The following is a 19,264-nucleotide window of genomic DNA, read 5'->3' as shown; positions in this document are numbered from 1 at the left end:
GTTCCGGGGCCCAGATTAAGAAGTCTGCCCACAGAAGGAGTGCCTTGTCCTCTGACGAGAGAGAGCAGAAAATAAGGATGGGTGGAACACAGTAGAGAAGCAGAAATAGGTAACACCTATCATCCTAAATTTCTTTGGTAAAATAGAAGCCAAGTTTGCACAATGAAGGACTTGAGGATTATTCTCTGAGAAGCTACCCAAGAAAGGTAGCAGGATTATTAAGTAGGCTATGCTGAGACTTAGCAGAAGCTGGAGAGTAAGATTATGCTATTTTTCTAGCTGTACTCAGCAGTCCAGAGGGTAGACAGTTCAACTGACCCAGGGTCAGAAGGTAAAAAGACAAGGAAATTAAAGGATATTGGCAATATAGGGGTTTGAAGTAATGGGCCATCAGGTCTGGTCAGGAAAGAAGCAAGAAAGAAGAGGGCTGATGAAATGAGAGAAACGGAGGGAGGCAAAAAGGAACAGGAGGCCTCAGTAAGGCTGAAGAATAGGCTTAGTAGGAGTAAGACTGTGAAACAGCTGGGACTACAGGCAGTTGTAGTCAATCTTCCAGCACAGAAGGAGATTTTTAATGTGAAGTTTTCACCCACATCTCTGACTCCTCCTCCTGAAGCATGAATTCCCAGGCAGGGGGAAAGGCAAGACACTAGATAGTCTGCATTTATGACAATCAGATTAATACCTGGAGAGTGTCTGAGTTATGTAACACCCAATAATATGTACAAATACCTGTAAACACTTGATGAGAAACCACGTGATCTCATCATCTTACCCAGTCAAGTTTATAACTCAGCAAAAACACAAAAAGACGTACTATACTCCCTCAAGAAAGCCACATAGGAAAGTAATAAGGGTACATTCAAGAACAAAAGGTAGCTTCTGTTTGGGAAGATCAATCTTGCAACAAGTGTGTTGGGTATTTTAAATTAGTAAACACTGTCATGTTTAATTAAAGCCAATTGTCCTAATTTTTGGGAAGTGGGAGGTGACAACATATAAGGAGGCAAAAAAAAACTGCATTCAAGAAAACACTATTAAAATCTCTAGTTTAAAAAATGTAATTGGTGCACTTAATGACTTTTTTAAAAGTAAACTTCAACTTACCTAGATCTGGCCATTAATAGTCTTAGCCTCTGCTGCAGCATCAGGAGTTTAATCATACTTCAAAACACCATGTTTTCTTTGTTTGCTGACTTAACCTACAATTAGCAAGAAAAAGTCAAGAATTTGTTATTTCTTTAAAAACAGTTTTCCTTATGAGACTTCTGGCAGCAGTTAGTTCAGTTAATCTATTTAAACAAACTAAAAAGACTGAATTTTTGATTAAAATATATATAATTTATAAGATCTATTCTAAAAATTAATATAATGTGTACATGGTACCATCAATACAGCCTTTTCAAAAGAAAAGTAAAAATGCAGTAGCTTACGTTTCATGATGTCTGGATATCAGGACCTTTAGAAGCCATTGATTTTAGCTTCTCCACTACAGCTATGACATTAGACAACACACTTCTCTATATTTATCTCCACAGCCATAAAATGAAAGGTTAGACTAAACTACCTCCAAGGTTCCTTTCCAGCTCTAAAACCCCATTTTACCCAAGGGCAGGCTAATTCTCCATATCCAGTCACATCTCTTAAACCTCACTGTCCCTCTGCCGAAGAGTGGACTGTCTTTAGAATCCACCCTCTGTATCTTCTAATCCACAAGACACCCCCAGAATCAAATCAGAAGAGTCAGTCATGAGAAAACAGTATGAACTAGCATGCCATAGTCACAGAATAATGATATAAATTACAGCAATAAATTACAATCTAGAGTTTTAAGAGATTTCAATATACTTCTGAAAATTTTCTGGTTAATTTATTCACTTTCTACAACACAGAAAAAAAATCAAATTCACTCAAGCACGAGCACTAGCATTTACTAAATAGCTATACTACAGTAGGCGTTATGTTAGGGGTTTTACAGAGTCTCATTTTATTTTATTTTTTAATGAAATGAATTTCTTTTATTGAGAAAAAAGAGACAGTAATAAAAGCTGTATGAGTGGTGCCAACCAAAAAACTTAAGGAGTGCTCAGAAAGTCAGAGCAGTTTATTTATTTATTTTAGTTTAAAATTTTTTTTTTTAATTCTTGAATTTTATTTTATTTTCTTGTACAGCAGGTTCTTATTAGTCATCAATTTTATACACATCAGGGGACACATGTCACTCCCAATCGCCCAATACATCCCACCACCACCCCCATCCCACCGCCACTTTCCCCCCTTGGTGTCCATACGTTTCTCTACATCTGTGTCTCTTTTTCTGCCCTGCAAACTGGTTCATCTGTACCATTTTTCTAGGTTCCACATATATGAATTAATATACGATATTTTTCTCTTTCTGACTTACTTCACTCTGTATGACAGTCTTGAGATACATCCACGTCTCAACAAATGACCCAATTTCATTCCATTTTATGGCTCAGTAACATTCCATTGTATATATGTACAAAATCTTCTTTATCCATTCATCTGTTGATGGGCATTTACGTTGCTTCCATGAGCTGGCTATTGTAAATAGTGCTGCAATGAACATTGGGGTGCATGTGTCTTTTTTTTTTTTTTTTTTTGCGGTACGCGGGCCTCTCACTGTCGTGGCCTCTCCCGTTGTGGAGCACAGGCTCCAGACGTGCAGGCCCTGCGGCCATGGCTCACCGGCCTAGCCGCTCCACAGCATGTGGGATCTTCCAGGACCGGAGCATGAACCCATGTCCCCTGCATCGGCAAGTGGACGCTCAACCACTGCGCCACCAGGGAAGCCCACATGTGTTGTTTTGAATTACGGTTTCCTCTGGGTATATGCCAAGTAGTGGGATTGCTGGGTCGTATGGTAGTTCTATTTTTAGTTTTTTAAGGAACCTCCACACTGTTCTCCATAGTGGCTGTATCAATTTACATTCCCACCAACAGTGCTAGAGGGTTCTCTTTTCTCCACACCCTCTCCAGCATTTGTTGTTTGTAGACTTTCTGATGTTGCCCATTCTAACTGGTGTGAGGTGATACCTCATTGTAGTTTTGATTTGCATTTCTCTAATAATTAGTGATGTTGAGCAGCTTTTCATGTGCTTCTTGGCCATCTGTATGTGTTCTTTGGAGAAATGTCTATTTAGGTCTTGTGCCCATTTTTGGATTCGGTTGTTTGTTTTTTTAATATTGAGCTGCATGAACTGTTAATATATTTTGGAGATTAATACTTTGTTGATTCGTTTGCAAATATTTTCTCCCATTCTGAGGGTTGTCTTTTCATCTTGTTTATGGTTTCCTTTGCTGTGCAAAAGCTTTTAAGTTTCATTAGGTCCCATGTGTTTATTTTTGTTTTTATTTCCATTACTCTAGGAGGTGGATCAAATAAGATCTTGCTGTGATTTATGTCAAAGAGTGTTTTTCCTATGCTTTCCTGTAAGAGTTTTAGAGTGTCTGGTCTTACATTTAGGTCTCTAAAGCATTTTGAGTTTTTTTTGTGTGTGTATGGTGTTAGGGAGTGTTCTAATTTCATTCTTTTACATGTAGCTGTCCAGTTTTCCCAGCACCACTTATTGAAGAGACTGTCTTTTCTCCACTGTATATCCTTGCCTCCTTTGTCATAGATTAGTTGACCATAGGTGCGTGGGTTTATTTCTGGGCTTTCTATCTTGTTCCATTCATCTATGTTTCTGTCCTTGTGCCAGTACCATATTGTCTTGATTACTGTAGCTTTATAGTATAGTCTGAAGTCAGGTAGTCTGATTCCTCCAGCTCCGTTTCTTCCCCTCAAGACTGCTTTGGCTATTTGGGGTCTTTTGCGTCTCCATACAAATTTTAAGATTTTTTGTTCTAGTTCCATAAAACATGCCATTGGTAATTTGATAGGGATTGCATTCAATCTGTAGACTGCTTGGGTAGTATAGTCATTTTCCCACTATTGATTCTTCCAATCCAAGATATGGTATATCTCTCCATCTGTTGGTATCATCTTTAATTACTTTCATCAGTGTCTTATAATTTTCTGCATACAGACCTTTGGTCTCCCTAGGTAGGTTTATTCCTAGGTATTTTATTCTTTTTGTTGCAATGGTAAATGGGAGTGTTTCCTTAATTTCTCTTTCAGATTCTTCATCATTAGTGTATAGGAATGCAAGAGATTTCTGTGCATTAATTTTGTATCCTGCAACTTTACCAAATTCATTGATTAGCTCTAGTAGTTTTCTGGTGGCATTTTTCGGATTCTCTATGTATAGTATCATGTCATCTGCAAACAGTGACAGTTTTACTTCTTCTTTTGCAATTTGTATTTCTTTTACTTCTTTTTCCTCTCTGATTGCCATGGCTAGGACTTCCAAAACTGTGTTGAATAACAGTGGCGAGATCGGACATCCTTGTCTTGTTCCTGATCTTAGAGGAAATGCTTTGTTTTTCACCATTGAGAATGATGTTTGCTGTGGGTTTGTCATATATGGCCTTCATTATGTTGAGGTAGGTTCCCTCTATGCCCACTTTCTGGAGAGTTTTTATCATAAATGGGTGTTGAATTTTGTCAAAAGCGTTTTCTGCATCTATTGAGATGATCATATGGTTTTTATTCTTCAATTTGTTAACATGCTGTATCACATTGATTGATTTGCATATATTGAAGAATCCTTGCATCCCTGGGATAAATCCCACTTGATCATGGTGTATGATCCTTTAAATGTTTTGTTGGATTCTGTTTGCTAGTATTTTGTTGAGGATTTTTGCATCTATATTCATCAGTGATACTGGTCTGCAATTTTCTTTTTTTGTAGTATCTTTGTCTGGTTTTGGTATCAGGGTGATGGTGGCCTCATAGAATGAGTTTGGGAGTGTTCCTTCCTCTGCAATTTTTTGGAAGAGTTTGAGAAGGATGGGTGTTAGCTCTTCTCTAAACGTTTGATAGAATTCACCTGTGATGCTATCTGGTCCTGGACTTTTGTTTGTTGGAAGATTTTTAATCACAGTTTCAATTTCATTACTTGTGATTGGTCTGTTCATATTTTCTATTTCTTCCTGGTTCAGTCTTGGAAGGTTACACCTTTCTAAGAATATGTTCATTTCTTCCAGGTTGTCCATTTTATTGGCATAGAGTTGCTTGTAGTAGTCTCTTAGGATGCTTTGTATTTCTGTGGTGTCTGTTGTAACTTCTTTTTCATTTCTGATTGTATTGATTTGAGACCTCTACCTCTTTTTCTTGATGAGTCAGGCTAATAGTTTATCAATTTTGTTTATTTTCTCAAAGAACCAGCTTTTAGTTTTATTGATCTTTGCTACTGTTTTCTTTGCTTTTATGTCATTTATTTCTGCTCTCATCTTTATGATTTCTTTCCTCCTACTGACTTTGGGTTTTCTTTGTTCTCCTTTCTCTAGTTCCTGTAGGTGTAAGGTTACATTGTTTATTTGAGATTTTTCTTGTTCCTTGAGCTACGCTTGTATAGCTATAAACTTCCCTCTTAGAACTGCTTTTGCTGCATCCCATAGGTTTTGGATCATCGTGTTTTCATTGTCATTTGTCTCTGGGTATTTTTTGATTTCCTCTTTGATTTCTCCAGTGATCTACTGGTTATTTAGTAATGTATTGTTCGGCCTCCATGTGTTTGTGTTTTCTATGTTTTTTTCCCTGTAATTCATTTCTAAGCTCATAGCGTTGGCCAGAAAAGATGCTTGATATGATTTCAATTTTCTTAAATTTACTGAGGCTTGATTTGTGACCCAAGATGTGATCTATCCTGGAGAATGTTCCGTGCGCACTTGAGAAGAAAGTGTAATCTGCAGTTTTTGGATGGAATGTCCTATAAATATCAATTAAATCTGTCTAGTCTATTGTGTCATTTAAAGCTTGTGTTTCCTTATTTATTTTCATTTTGGATGATGTGTCCATTGGTGTAAGTGAGGTGTTAAAGTCTCCCACTATAACTGTGTTACTGTCGATTTCCTCTTTTACAGCTGTTAGCAGTTGCCTTATGTATTCAGGTGCTCCTATGTTGGGTGCATATATATTTATAATTGTTATATCTTCTTCTTGGATTGATCCCTTGATCATTATGTAGTGTCCATCCTTGTCTCTTGTAACATTCTTTATTTTAAGGTCTATTTTATCTGATATGACTATTGCTACTGCAGCTTTGATTTCCATTTGCATGGAATATGTTTTTCCATCCCCTCACTTTCAGTCTGAATGTGTCACTAGGTCTGAAGTGGGTCTCTTGTAGACAGCATATATATGGGTCATGTTTTTGTATCCATTCAGCAAGCCCTGTGGCTTTTGGTTGGAGCATTTGATCCATTCACGTTTAAGGTAATTATCGATATGTATGTTCCTATGACCATTTTCTTAATTGTTTTGGGTTTGTTTTTGTAGGTCCTTTTCTTCTCTTGTGTTTCCCACTTAGAGAAGTTCCTTTAGCATTTGTTGTAGAGCTGGTTTGGTGGTGCTGAATTCTCTTAGCTTTTGCTTGTCTGTAAAGCTTTTGATTTCTCCATCGAATCTGAATGAGATCCTTGCTGGGTAGAGTACTCTTGGTTGTAGGTTCTTCCCTTTCATCATGCCACTCCCTTCGGCCTTGTAGAGTTTCTGCTGAGAAATCAGCTGTTAACCTTATGGGAGTTCCCTTGTATGTTATTTGTCATTTTTCCCTTGCTGCTTTCAATAATTTTTCTTTGTCTTTAATTTTTGCCAATTTGATTACTATGTGTCTAGGCGTGTTTATCCTTGGGTTTATCCTGTATGGGACTCTCTGCGCTTCCTGCACTTGGGTGGCTATTTCCTTTCCCATGTTAGGGAAGTTTTCGACTGTAATCTCTTCAAATATTTTCTTGGGTCCTTTCTCTCTCTCTTCTCCTTCTGGGACCCCTATAATGTGAATGTTGTTGCGTTTAATGTTGTCCCAGAGGTCTCTTAGGCTGTCTTCATTTCTTTTCATTCTTTTTTCTTTATTCTGTTCCACAGCAGTGAATTCCACTATTCTGTCTTCCAGGTCACTTATCCGTTCTTCTGCCTCAATTATTCTGCTATTGATTCCTTCTAGTGTAGTTTTCATTTCAGTTATTGTATTCTTCATCTGTTTGTTTGTTCTTTAATTCTTCTAGGTCTTTGTTAAACATTTCTTCCATCTTCTCGATCTTAGCCTCCATTGTTTTTCTGAGGTCCTGGATCATCTTCACTATCATTGTTCTGAATTCTTTTTCTGGAAGGTTGCCTATCTCCACTTCATTTAGTTGTTTTTCTGGGGTTTTATCTTGTTCCTTCATCTGGTACATAGCCCTCTGCCTTCATCTGGTACATAGTCCTCTGCCTTTTCATCTTGTCTCTCTTTCTGTGAATGTGGTTCTTGTTCCACAGGCTGCAGGATTGTAGTTCTTCTTGCTTCTGCTGTCTGACCTCCAAATAGTCTCATTTTAATCTATATATTAACTTGAGTTAACAAATATGACTGATACCCAAAATGAACATTTCCAAAACCATGAACCCACACACAAACAAAATTTTTCGTTCTGGACTTATAACCTGTATATAAAATCAGCGGTTCAGCCAGGTGTTTGCTTACACCCCTTGTGAGCTGCTGCTACACCCCATATTAGGGTGGGCAGCAACCCACTGCCTTTTCCTTAGCACATCTTTTTTTTTTCTCCAGAAGCATACATCATGCTTTGTCTCTGGCTTATAAAACTGTCCAGGTAATTCTACCATAAATCATTTCTCTTATGTGATGTTCGTCTAGCTCTCTCAAGAGATTTTAGCCAATTGACTAAGAAAAATCTCTCTTCCTCTTTTTATTTGTTCCTCTTGTAAGCATCCCACAACCCCTATCCTGAAATGAGTTTATTCATAGTAAATGTGATTAAGAGAAGTGAGAGTAATCCATCTATAATCCTATATCAAGGAAAAGCTTTGAAATGAAGTTAAACATACAAAAGAATCAGTGTGCCAACCTATAAAGCTCTTGAAAATATTAAAAATCCTGTTAGAAACTCTTTCTCACCTTCAGATCTTTTTTTTCTTTTTTCTAATTTTTAAAATTGTGGTAAAATACATATAAAATTTACCATCTTATCCTTTTTTTTTTTTTTTTTGCGGTATGCAGGCCTCTCACTGTTGTGGCCTCTCCAGTTGCGGAGCACAGGCTCTGGATGCGCAGGCTCAGTGGCCATGGCTCACGGGCCCAGCCGCTCCGCGGCATGTGGGATCTTCCCGGACTGGGGCACGAACCCATGTCCCCTGCATCGGCAGGCAGACTCTCAACCACTGCACCACCAGGGAAGCCCAATCTTACCCATTTTTAAGCATACAGTTTAGTAGTGTTAAATATATTCAATATTGTGCAACCAATCTCAAGGACTTTTTCATTTTGCAGAAATGAAACTGTATACCCATTAAATAACAACTCATTTCCCCTCTGCCCAAATTCTGGCAACCACCATTCTACTTTCTGTTTTCATGAGTTTGACTATTCTAAATACCTCATATAACTGAGATTGTACACTATTTATCAGTTTGTGCCTGTCTTAACTCACTTAGCATAATGTCTTCACAGTTCATCCATGCTGTAACATGTGTCAGAATTCCTTTCCTTTTTAAGACTGAAAAATATTCCACTGAATATATACCAACACTTGCTAATCCATCCGTCTGTCAATGGACATTTATCTATGTTCTGGCTATTGGAATAATGCTGCTATGAACATGGATGAACAAATATCTCTCCGAGACCCTGCTTTCAATTATTTTGGATACATACCCAGAAGTGGTACTGCTGAATCATATGGTGGTTCTACTTTATTAATTTTTTGAGAAACTTCCATACTGTTTTCCACAGTATATCTTTTTTAGAGAAATGTCTATTCAAGTCCTTTGCCCATTTTTGAATCAGGCTGTCCTTTTGCTGTTGACTTTTAGCATAAGTTCTCTATATATTCTGGATATTAATCCATTATCAAATATATGATTTGCAAATATTTTCTCCCATTCTGTGGTTGCCTCTTTCACTCTGTTGATAGTATCTTTTGAAGTAAAAAATTTTTTTTTCATTAAGTCCAATTTGTCTACTTTTGCTCTGATGCCTGTGCTTTTGGTGTCACATCCAAGAAAGCACTGCCAAATCCATGTTGTGAAGCTTTTGCCCTATGTTTTCTTCTAAGAATCTCACTGTTTTTTGTCTTATATTTAGGTCTTTGATCCAATTTGAGTTAATGTTTGTATATGGTGTTAGGTAAAGGTCCAAGTTAATCTTTTGCATGCAGATACTGAGTTGTCCCAGAAGCATTTGTTGAAGACTTGTTTCCCCACTGAATGGTCTTCGTACCCTTTTCAAAACTTATTTTACCACATATGTGAGGGTTTATTTCTGGGTTCTCTGTTCTATTCCACTGGTCTATATGTCTGTATTTATGCCAGTACCACACTGTTTTGATTATGTGGCTTTGTTGTAAGTTTTGAAATCAAGAATTGTGAGTAATCCAGTTTTAAGACTGTTTTGCCTATCCAGGGTCCTGAGATTCCATATGAATTTCAGGATAGGTTTTCCTGTTTTTGAAAAAAACATCATTGGGATTTTGACAGGTATTGCAATGAATCTGTAAACCTCTTTGGATAGCACTGATATTTTAATAATATTGTATCTTCTAATCCATGAATATCAGATGTGTTTATTTATGTCTTCAATTTCTTCAGCAGTATTTTGCAGTTTTCATTGTATACGTTTTTTAATTCCTAAGTATTCTATTCCTTTTGATGCCACTGTAAAAGGAACTGTTTTTGTAATTTCCTTTTCAGATTGTTCATTGTGATGTACAGAAATGCAACTAACTTTTACATTTTGAGTTTGTATCCTGCTACTTAGTTGAATCCATTTATTAGTTCTGAAAGTATTTTTTCTGTGGAATCATTAGGGTTTCCCACATATAAGATCATCTTACCTGCAAACAGATTATTTTACTTCTTTCTTCTCAATTTGGATAACTTTTATTTCTTTTTCTTACCTAAGTGCTCTGGCTAGAACTTCCACTACCATGTTAAATAAAAGTCGTGAAAGTGGGCATCCTTGCCTTGTTCCTGATCTTAGGGGAAAAGCTTTCAGTCTTTTACTATTGAGAATGATGTCTGCTGTGGGTTTTTCATATATAGCTTTCATTATATTGAGGTGGTTTCCATCTATGCCTAGTTTTTTTAATGCTTTTATCTTGAAAAGGTGTTGAACTTTGTCAAATGCTTTTTCTGCATCAATTGAGATGATTGTGTTTTTTTCCTTCATTCTGTTAATGTGGTGTATTACACTGATCAATTTTCATGTTGTACCATCCTTGCATTCCAAAAAGAAATCCCACTTTACCATGGTATATAATCCCCTTATTATGTAGATGAATTCAGTTTGCTAGCATTTTGTTGAAGATTTTGGAATCAATGTTTACAAGAGATATTGGTCTGTAGTTTTCTTTTCTTGTAATGTCTTTGTCTGACTTTGTTATCAGGGTAATGCTGGCCTCATAGAATGAATTAGGAAGTGTTCTCTCCTCTTCAATATTTTGGAAAAGTTTGACAGGGACTGATAGTAGTTCTTTAACTAGCAGAATTCACTGGTGAAGCCAGGTCTTTTCTTTTCCTTCTTTCTTTCTTTTTTTAAAAAATATTTATTTATTTATTTGGCTGTACTGCGTCTTAGCTGCAGCACATGGGATCTTTTAGTTATGGCATGTGGGATCTTTTTTAGTTGCAGCATGTGAACTCTTAGTTGTGACATGGAGACTCTTAGTTGCGGCATGTGGGATCCAGTTCCCTGACAAGGGATTGAACCCGGGCCCCCTGCATTGGGAGCGTGGAGTCTTAGCCACTGGACCACCAGTGAGGTCCCAAGCCAGGGCTTTTCTACTCAAGAGATTTTTTTATTACTGATTCAATCTCCTTACCTTATAGGTCTATTGTGATTTAGTCTTGGTAGGTTTTGTATTTCTAGGAATTTGTCCATTTCATCTAGGTTCTTCAATTTGTTGGCATACAATTGTTCATAGTACTCTCTTATAATCCTTTTTATTTCAGTAGACTTGATAGTGATGTCACCACTTTCACTTCTGATTTTAGTAATTTGAGTCTTTCCTCCTATTTTCTTAGTCTACCTAGCCAAAAATTTGTCAATTTTGTTGATGTTTTCAAAGAACAAACTTCTGGTTCACTGACTTTGTTTTTCTATTCTCTATTTCCTTTCTCTCTCCTTTAACCTTTATTATTTCCTTCCGCTAGCTTTGGTTTTAGTTTGTTTTTTTCTAGTTCCTTAAGTTATAAAGCTAGAGATCTTTCTTATTTTTTTAACATAAGCATTTATAACTACAAAAATCCCCTTAGAACTGCTTTCATTGTGTCCTATAAGTTTTGGTGTGCTGTGTTTTCATTTTCTTTGGTCTCTAAGTATTTTCTAATTTCCCTTGTGATTTCTTCTTTGATTGGTTGTTTAAAAGTATGTTGTTTACAGACTTACTAGAGAATGGACTTGACGATATGGGGAGGGGGAAGGGTAAGCTGTGACAAAGTGAGAGAGTGGCATGGACATATATACACTACAAAATGTAAAACAGATAGCTAGTGGGAAGCAGCCGCATAGCATAGGGAGATCGGCTCGGTGCTTTGTGACCACCTAGAGGGGTGGGATAGGGAGGGTGGGAGGGAGGGAGACACAAGAGGGAAGAGATACGGGAACATATGTATAACTGATTCACTTTGTTATAAAGCAGAAACTAACACACCATTGTAAACCAATTATATACTCCAATAAAGATGTTAAAAAAAAAAGTATGTTGTTTAATTCCCACAGTTTTGTGAATTTTCCAGTTTTCCTTCTGTTGTTGATTTCTAACTTCATCCTCTTGTAGCTGGAGATGATACTTTGTATGCTATCTATCTTTTAAAATCTTTTGAGACTTAATTTGTGGCCTAACATATGTTCTATCCCAGAAAATGTTACAACAACATGAGCTTTTATACTAATAATTTTTTTCCTTTAAATGTATTAATCTTTTAAGTCATGTAGAAAATAAAAAATTATAAATCTTTGTTACAATAGTACTAGCTTTTATAATTCCCGCTGTATTTACCTTTATTGAGATCTTTATTTCTCCACACAACTTCTAGTTACTGTCTAGAGTCCTTTCGTTTCACCTTGCAGAACTCTCTTGCGCATTTCTTGCAGGGCAGGTCTAGTGGTAATGAACTCCCTCAGCTTTTGTTTACCTGGGGATGTCTTAATTTCTCACTTACTTTTGAAGGACAGTTTTGCCAGATAACAGGATTCTTGATGGACAGACTTTTCTTCTTTTAGCACTTTGAATATAGCAGCCCACTGCCACCTGGCCTCTGAAGTTTCTGATGAGCAATATGCTAATAATCTTACTGAGAATCCCGTGTATGTGATGATTAGCTTTCTTCTTGCTGCTTTCAAGATTCCTGGTCTTTGTCTTTTGGAAGGTTGATTATAATGTGTCTTGCTCTATGTCTCTTTGACTTAATCTTACTTGGAGTGCAATGAGCTCCTTGGATGTTTATGTTCATGTTTTTCATCAAATTTGGGAAGTTTTAAACCATTATTTCTTCAAAGGTTCTCTCTGCTCCTTTCTCTCTCTCTCTTCTCTTTCTAGGACTCCCACAATATACAGCTTTCAATATGTTGAGGTGGTTCCATATTTTAGATTCCACATATAAGTGGTATCATATGGGATTTATCTTTCTCTTTTTGATTTACTTCACTTAGTATGATAATCTCTAGGTTCATCCACGATGCTGCAAATGGCATTATGTCATTCTTTTTTATGGCTCAGTAGTATGCCATTGTTTATATATACCACACCTTCTTTATCTATTCATCTGTCGATGGACATTTAGGTTGCTTACACATCTTGGTTATTGTAAATAGTGCTGCTCTGAACATTGGGGTTCATGTATCTTTTTGAATTAGAGTTTTCTCTGGATATACAGCCAGGAGTGAGATTGCTGGATCATATAAGGGTGCCCGTCTTTTAAATTTCCTGGAAGTCACTTTAGCAGGTGGGGGAGGGGCTTGCAACAATAGGGTATGTGCAACATCAATAGCTGCCCACCTCTTTGTCTGCACCTCTCTGACCAGAAGCAGCATCTCTGATCCAGGTACAGATCCTTGATATTTGGAGAAGAGGGTACTTTCTGCCTCCACTGGCTCCAAAAGCTGTGTGAGAGCTGCACAAAGGTGGCAGCAGAGAATGGCTGCAATTTTACATCTGAGCCTTTTCCTGACAGTTGCAAGTCTTCAACAGCTCCATAGTTCCAAAATAGTTACATCAGATTCTGCCACTGTATTTGTTATCTAGGTGGGGAGGCAGACTCCTGATGCCTCCTACTCCATCTTCCCAGAATCCTCTCCAGGCCTGTTTTTGGCGATCAGTATATATTCAGTTTCATTGTTTTAAATTACTTTATTAGCAGTGCCAGAGTGCTGTCACGTTTTTGCTTGCTTTTTACTGCTTTCAGTGCAAATATACACATATCAGTTATATCAGGAATTACAAGAATTTATGTGCCTTATTTAAAAGGATACTTTCTCTAAGAAAATACATTCTGAGTTCCAAACAACTGATATACCACAGCACTCCTGGAACGAACACAACCCAGTGGACTGAGGATATCTTGTCTTGACTTTGGAACATGAAAGCCTCAGGTATCCACTTTGGTTTCTTCTGACTAGTGGAAGGCTTAGAACTGAAAGGTGATTGGGAGGTAGTGAGAGGGAAGAGGTAGTTATAGCCACTATATAGAGCTATAATCTTGTTCTAACATGGATGATTTTCTATAAAACAGGTATATATATATATATATATATATATATATATATATATATATATATATATATATATATATATATATATATAATCAACTATGAGTTTACACTCAAGAGCAATACAATTTTACCAGGAAAATTACCAAAAGCTAAAAATTACAGTAAATACAGTCTACTAACACTCTATTTATTATAGCAAACTGATTTTAAAGCCCCTACTTTATACCAGACATAGATTCACTTGGATTATCTAAATCCATACAACCACCCTATGAGGCAGGTACTATCATTAGTTCTTTGTAGCAAATGAGGAAACCAAGGCTTGAAGAGGTTAGGTAAATTTTCCAAGGTTAAGAAGAGGAAATATCACTTAGTATGATTATCTCTAGGTTCATCCACGATGCTGCAAATGGCAGTGATGGCACGATGCCAGAATTAAATCCAGATCCGACTACAAAGCCCAAGTTCTTATTAATTAATATATGTAAAAAGTTTAAAACAGAGCTCAGCATATAGTAAATGCAAGCTATTGAAATGGTAACAATACTTTATTATAAAACAATACTGTATGCCTTTGGCACTCAGTCAAAATTTCTATGCCTAAAATTTCTCATTTATAAGATTAGGACACCTATTTCACAGAGTTATTGTGAAAAATAAATTCTGGCTATAAAGGCATTTAGAAAAATATACAGTGTTTAGAAAGACAGGCATTATCACCACTACATGTAAAATCCTGTCTCTTATATCACAAAGAAGGCTTTTGCACTGCAAGTACAAAAGCCTACAATTTAAACACCATCTTCATAACAAGAGTTACATTAATAAATTTAGTAAAGCTGTCCTAAATTATTCCAATATGATTCTTGCAGAATGACAAGCAAAGAGAACACTGAACTCTATTCACTAGCATGACTATAAATCTGTTGCTCAGGAAGGTATATTTGCTCTTTCAGTTCACTAGCACGGAGGGTGAATTTGGCTTATACTACAGTAGTTCTGTTCAAATACAGCCAGGACAGAATATCTATAGTTAGAAGCATAGCAATATAACTCTATATTTTGGGCACAGCTAACTGCTGTATTTAATTTCATTAAGACAATCAAGAGGATAGCATTCAAAAACCTTGTTCTTTGTGTAAGTGGTCTGGTTGATTGTTTTTAAACTATGTGGGTAGGTCTTTTTTTTAATTGATATACCTTAGTTTTCTGTTTATTTTTAACACTGCTAAGGATTTTTTATTATTTATATTACTCTAAGAAAGAGAAGTTAAAAAAAAAGGCTAAGGAGGGAGATTCTAGTATATTCTGCTAGTCACTAAACGAGAGCCATTCTGTAAAAAGTAAGGATACATGCAACATAGTTTCCTTGGTTAGCTGAAATTTAAAAATATATATGTACACAGTAAACCAAAAAAGTACCCAAGTATTTTTAAGCATCTATCCATGAATATGGTTGTATCTGCATACCTCTAAATAGATTTTCTTCCTTTACGTTTTTTATTCTACTAAAGGCAATGTTGGTGAACCACTTTGCAATTCACAACCCTCTATGAACTCCCCCTTTTTTTAACTCTCAAAAAAATCAATTACATTACTTACAAATCACTTCAATATCTGGTACTTTATTTTCTGGAAACTCTTTATGTCTAATCTAAATTCCTTGTACTGCAATTTAAACCAGATTCCTCTCATTTTTGTTTTTTCTGTAAGAGACAAGTTAAACCAGGATAATCAAGAAAGATTAAGCACATGCTTATGTATATTTAAACTGCCATCAATTCATTTTCCTATGGATAAATCTAAAATATTAATAAAGAAACATTTATTTTAGACACAGTTTTTGAATTAAGCTAACAAAAGCTTACTTAGTAAATAAAAATGATTGTAAACAGCTATCAATATTAAGGAGAGAATAAAAAATGAGTTCATTCATTTCTCCACATATACATTAAAGCATGCAACAACTAATTTCTGAGTATCAACTCTCTTTGCCAGGCACTGAGTTAAATGTTAAAGAAATAAAGAGGACATACACATTCTCTGATTCTACGGAGCTTACTGTTTAGTGAGGGAGGCAGACAAGCAAAGGAATACATGGCAGAGTTACAGATCCATGTATCCATGTGCCAGTGCCATCAGAACATGTAACTCAGAGCAGAAGGAAAGGGAAGTGATCAAGGAGCCTTCCTAGGAAAGGTGACCACTAAGTCAAGTCCTGAAAGACAGATGGGAGTTTTCTAGGGCAAGGGCAATCCAAATGAAAAAGAGTGCATACTAAAGCACAGAAACCTAAAAAAACATGGCAGCCTCCAGAACCAAATAGTTCCTTTTAGTTGGAATGCATGGTATGCATGGGAAAATAATAGAAGATAGGCAGGAAGGTAGGTTCATGCCATTTCATGAAGCGCCAGTTTGCACTGCTGAGGACAGTTCACATTTTCCCTTACAATCTTAAAGACACCACTAATGTCCTACCAAAATACTTTCCTATAGAAGCATGAAGTCTAGAATATATACATGGAGAACATCTAATTCCTAAGAATAAAATTAATGGTGTTTTACTATGATGCCTAAAGTCTAACCTATAAGTCACAGCATCTATCTATAAACATAAACATTCTCCCAACAGTATCCAGACCTGCAGTGAGTGTCACTGTAAAATGATGACCTGAACCTCGGATTCCCTTCTTTCATTTCTGGAAAATATTACCCACTTTAACCTCATATTTCACACTGAATCTGACAAAGTCACTTTCAATCATGCACTTGGGTTTTTAGAACAGAAATCCAAGAATCTGTATGTATATCTTTATCTACCATCTATATTTCTATCAATCAAGATGTGTGTGTGTGCGTGTGTGTGTGTTTAGCAAATACTGAGAAAATGGTACTAAAATGGCTTATGATACAAAACACAACTTTTACCTTTAATAACACCAGTCATAATTCAATCCTGGAATCACCTATAATCTTGGAACATACTCATACCCAGAAACACTGGTGATGAAATTTACACAGTTAAATCTGGGTGCCCATAATCTCTGCCCTAAGATATAAAAACAGACATACAGATGTGCTAACCCAGCAGATGAGTTACATTCTGCCTTAGCTAATTGAATAATGTAATCAGTACCAATGGCAACAATCCCAGCACCTTAAATTACAGGAAAAAATATCATCAGCCTTGGGAACTCCCAAAGAAAGTCTTAGTTTAAGTGCTCTATGTTGCAATATAAAAATATGTACAAGAAAATCAAGTACTGTCCTCCAGCAACATCAAAGGGTGAACAATCTATATGACAGATCATGTAGCTCTCTCTACTAAAAATTCACAGATTGCACCACAAAAAGACGACACATGATTGTAAGGTAGCAGTAATAAAGTATATGCATTCTCCAGAAAGCATTTATCATTAACTCTGAAAACTGGAATACATATATTTGATCTTATGGAGACAGTGCATTCAGTTTTCTCTAAGTATTATACATCAGAATTCCAGGTTTGTATTTTTCAACTCGGTTATCATTTCTACATATTATTCTTACAACTGTGTCAAATTAAACCAATGATTGCTTAACCCTCATAATAAACCTCTAGTTTATAAATTTACTAATAGACACTAGTCCCCTAGCAGGCACTGAACCCTAGCATAATAACTATTTAACTTATGAGGTTTTACTAACCTGACTAACAATAAAAGGTAAAATCCAAATATGAATTTTACAATGTTTTTCTTAGTATGATACACCTAATAGTTCTTAAAAAGAATTTGGCTTTATGGCTTTATTCTTTAAAACAACAAAACACTGGGCTTCCCTGGTGGCACAGTGGTTGAGAGTCCGCCTCCCGATGCGGGGGACATGGGTTCGTGCCCCGGTCCAGGAAGATCCCACATGCCGTGGAGCGTCTGGGCCCGTGAGCCACGGCCGCTAAGCCTGCGTGTCCGGAGCCTGTGCTCCGCAACTGGAGAGGCCACAACAGTGAGAGGCCCACGTACCGCAAAAAAAACAAAACAACAAAACACTAAATGCAAACCATTTGAACTTCAATTTCATGTTAAATGAATATACAAATTATTCAATATCAATCCAACTATAAACATCAATAAAACACTACAAGACATACAAGAAAATCTCCAGGCAACTTCACTTTTTATATAATACGCTTAGCCTAGAGCTAAATAAATATTAATGAAGAATAACAGAAAAGTAAATAAAAAGATTAATTTTCAAAACTGAATATACCGGTGTATGAGAAGAATATACCATAAATCTGCATTTTCAAACTCAGGTGGTTATCATGCTAGTTACTAGACTCTTATTAACAGTCTAAATATTGACTGTGTATATATAAAATGTACATACACATTCAATTTGCTCAAAATACACTAAGCCAAATGCCAAGCAACTCTAAAAAAAATCCTCAAAACAAATTGCTTCATGAATAGGTCACTCATGACTTTCTGCACTTGTCTCAATCTAAAATGCTCTTAAATTCTCTAAGGAATATAAGCTTGATAATTTATTTTCTACTTTTAGAGCAATGCGTTCAAAATTACTGCTACAATCTAGCATTAAACTCAGCTAACTCAAGTACCCCACTAATAAAAATGTTTGATGTGTGTGTTTTCTAACATTCCCCACCCTCACAAAATACAAGAAAAAAAGAGTTAAGCAGAAATATTTACATCAGAGTAAATATTTGATGAACTGTTTTGGGGCCATTAATAAGCACTGCTTAAAGAATATTTAATGACAAAGAAAAATGTTCATGGTATAAAAAGTTAAGCAGAAAAAAAAGACAAAACTGTTGTTTTAAAATGCAATATGGTATTCAGGATTGGATCCTGGAACAGAAAAGGACATTAGTGGAAAAACTGGAAAAATCCAAATAAAGTCTGTAGTTATTTAATAAAATTATACCAGTGTTAATTTCTTAGTTTTGACAAGTATACTCTAGTTATATAAGATTAATATTAGGGAAAGCTGAATAATGGATATATGAGAATCTCTGTACTACCTTTGCAACTTTACTGTGATTCTAAAATTGTTCTGAAAAAAAATTTTATTTTAAAAATTACTTTGCATGCCCAGTAGCAAGTTTGAGAAGATTCTCATTTTAAAAAATAACACACTCACTTTTCTCTCTCCCACTCCTAAACAAAATACATAAGCCTAGAAAAAGACTAGATGAAAACACATTAAAATGTTAACAGTGGTTCACTCGGTAGTAGGATGAAAAGCACTTTTCTCTTCACATTTTCTATAGTGTGAATTGCTTTTATAATCAACAATAAATCGTTAACTAAAGAATATACAAATCAATACTTTGTTAAAGCCTTCTTCAGAAAGAAAAGCTATAAATGTCTAAGCAGAGCCCAAAGGCAGACAACATATAAAACAGGTTAGGGCAGAGTGTGAAGAAC

At 36.1% G+C, this 19,264-nt stretch overlaps 1 protein-coding gene across 4 annotated transcripts in view; it reads right to left on the bottom strand.

The window, feature by feature from the left end:
• Window positions 1-19,264, bottom strand: part of FRS2 (fibroblast growth factor receptor substrate 2) — a 78,463-nt gene that overhangs the window by 14,473 nt on the left and 44,726 nt on the right. For 3 of the 4 annotated variants that reach the window (XM_067697294.1, XM_067697297.1, XM_067697295.1), the window contains one exon: window positions 1,108-1,202. The gene's annotated coding sequence lies outside the window, so the exon portion shown is untranslated. Of the gene's footprint in view, window positions 1-1,107; window positions 1,203-15,437; window positions 15,542-19,264 lie in introns of all 4 variants that reach the window. The other variant, XM_067697298.1, reaches the window with a different exon arrangement.

The sequence above is a fragment of the Pseudorca crassidens genome, chromosome 11, assembly GCF_039906515.1.
Source record: "Pseudorca crassidens isolate mPseCra1 chromosome 11, mPseCra1.hap1, whole genome shotgun sequence".
Lineage (NCBI taxonomy): Eukaryota > Metazoa > Chordata > Mammalia > Artiodactyla > Delphinidae > Pseudorca > Pseudorca crassidens.
The sequence above is the reverse complement of the archived record's forward strand: the minus strand, read 5'-3'. Positions and strand labels throughout refer to the sequence as shown.